This window comes from Rhinichthys klamathensis, unplaced genomic scaffold, assembly GCF_029890125.1.
Source record: "Rhinichthys klamathensis goyatoka isolate OS25496 unplaced genomic scaffold, OSU_Roscu_1.1 h1tg000006l_1, whole genome shotgun sequence".
NCBI lineage: Eukaryota > Metazoa > Chordata > Actinopteri > Cypriniformes > Leuciscidae > Rhinichthys > Rhinichthys klamathensis.
The window spans coordinates 3,798,760-3,801,759 of record NW_026606559.1 but is presented as its reverse complement, the minus strand read 5'-3'; positions in this window follow the sequence as shown (position 1 = coordinate 3,801,759).

Sequence of the window (3,000 nt, the reverse complement as noted above, 5' to 3'; positions counted from 1 at the left end):
TAAAAAGTAGACTGAAAGCACTACTTTCTTATTTTTAGCTTAAAAGAAGTATACTTATAGCACACTTGAATAAACTTATTTTTCATAAGGGTCATTAGTGAGTTGCCGCCACTTAATTTTAGTTTATTATTTAGAGTATCATTTCATTTTTCATTCAGCCTTAAAAATGTATGAGTAATGCATTCCTGCCTGGTTTCACAGACAAGGCTTCGATTAAGGCAGTAGCCTTTCTTAGAGGAAACATTTATTGCTCAGTTGCTTTTCCTAAGCTTAGGATGCTAATTTGTGATTGTCATATATCTCTCATTGTTGTATCAATATAATTTCAGATGTTTCTCCTAAAATATCTTAGGATAAATAAAAATAGACACAAATGAGACATGATAAATATTTGAGAGCAAAAGAGTCAAAACTGAGAATATGGCAGAAGAAAAATAGAACATCTCTTTATTGTCTTGCTGCAATCTCTCTTAAGACTTATAGGAATATTTTATTGCTCAGATGTTGCTCTGTTTAAGCTTAGGAGACTTAGGTTTGATTCTCAAATATCTCGCATTTTAGTATCAACGGTGTCTCAGATGCTTCTAAAATTTCTAAGGAGAAATAAAAGTAGACACAACTGAGAAAGTTCTGAGAAAAAGAGTCCAAAATGAGAATGGGCTGTGAGAAACATGGGAGATCTCTTTATTGTTGTCATGATTTGGTTTTGTTTCATGTCTGTCATGTGATCCCCTGTTCTATCATGTGATCCAGCCATGTGTTCTGTGTTGTCATTGGTTCATTGTTTCATTGCTCACAGGTGTCCCTTGTCTTGTCATTAGTCCTTGTGTATTTAAACCCTCATGTTTGCCTTGCTCCTTGTCAAGTATTGTTTCATGTAACTTCTGTTGGTAAGCTCCATGTCCCATGCATTTGTTTTATGTTTGATCACGTTTTGTAAATAAACTGCACTTGGGTTCTCTACAAACTTGCCTTCAGTGGACCATTATTACAACTGTCTTGCAGAGGCTGCTTTTTATTATTATCATTTTATGCCATTGGGGGTTTTAATCTTTAATGGACAGAACAATAGGAAGAAAGACAGGAAACAATGGGAGAGGTGAGAAGGGAACAGGAGCAGTAAAGTACCTTTAGCTGGGACACAAACTTGTGCTGTCTGAGGTGCAGTTGTGTCTCGATGTTGATGTGCTTCCCACAAGGCTATAGCTTTGACAGATGCTACTAAGTAGTGATTCTCTTATTCCTCATTTAGGTATTAGTTTTGTCATCAATTTTATTTTAGGATAAACATCCTATATTTTATATATATATTTTATTGTAAATACTGGCATCTCAAAAGTTTCTACTAGATTACATTAACATCAAATGGAGACTTTTGCTTGAGTCGCTTCTCCTGAGACAAAGGAATGCTCACAATGGTCTCCTTTAAAGTTTTAGAAGAGACCTCAACACACACAGTGCTCAGATTTTTCTCAAACTAAAGACTCCGGGGGTATCACATTTGTCTCCTCTAAAGATTCTGACGAGATCTCAACAACATCACACACTGTGCTCATATTTTTCTCCTTATAGAGACTCTGGATCACTCACATTTGTCTCCTCTAAAGTTTAGACGTTTAGTTACCATATGTAACTGAGGCCAGCAAGTAAGAGCTGTGCAGGTAAACCTCACTCCCGTGATCTCAAGAGTTGCTCTAGCGACTGCGGTCTTTAGCCTCCCTGTTAGAGCGCCTTCCTCCCAAGCCGGAGACCCATTTTCAAGGCCTGCACAGAGCGGGGCGAGTAGGACCTGAGGGGTGACTCCATCCATCCATCCATCTCCCGTTCCATCCTTCCCTCACACGTGAACAAGACCCCAAGATAATTGAACTCCATTTGAGGCATGAACTCTCCACCAACCTGAAGCGAGCAAGCCACCCTTTTTACGACTGAGAACCATGGCCTCGGACTTGGAGCTGCTGGTTCTCATCCTAGCCGCTTCACACTCGGTTGCAAATCATCCCAGTGCACGCTGAAGGTCCTGGTTTGATGAGAACAGCTAAAAATGACTGGAAGCGAATGACACCGGAAGCCAGACACATTAAAATTACAAATGGCTGCATCCACCACTCTTACCTGAAAAATAAGGTGGATAATGCACTGATTAGTTATGGTTCTAAATCACCTTAGTGCAGTGGTTCTCAACTCCAGTCCTCGGGACCCGCTGCTCTGCACATTTTGTATGTCTCTCTTATCTGACACACTCAGTTCAGTTCATGGAGTCTCTCCTAACGAGCTTATGAAATGAATCAGGTGTGTTAAATAAGGAGACATACAAAATGTGCAGAGCCGTGGGTCCCGAGGACTGGAGTTGAGAACCACTGCCTTAGTGGACCATTTTACCCAATTAATGTCCAGTGACTAGGAGAGGAGTAAATGGGTTCGATTCAGTCAATGTAGTGAGTCAATTAAGAATTAACTAGCTCACAATTTGTCAATAGAAGTATAACTATTTATCAGATAAAACGCATAAAATAGCCTAGGCCTGCGCAAAACAATAAACAAACAACGTAATAGAATAGGATTTGATTCAAAAGAGACGTGGAGATCTGGCAATGGTAAGAAGGTGCTCAGTCCAAATGAGTCTTAGAGAAAAGTCCTAGAGTTTTAAAAGTCTTAGAGTTTTAGAGAAAGTCCAGTCAAGACTCCGGGAAGGAAAGATGCAGATAGATGTTGATCCTCAGACGCATTGTAATCTTGACACAGGAACTTGAACAGGCAGTTATGCGTCGATATGTACTGTATCCTTGTCTGGGTCATAATAGACTGTGATGCGATGTAACAGTATAATCCGTGAGGCGTGTAGCTTTGTCTGTTACACAAAAACTGATAAAATCAGAGTGCGTGATGAATGTGTGTGATATGTGTTGAGCGTGGTTGGCTTGATAAACGTGGTTCTATAATAAAACAAATAAGGCCCAATTTGTTTTCTGATACAATTCGTATAACAAAGTGCTGAGT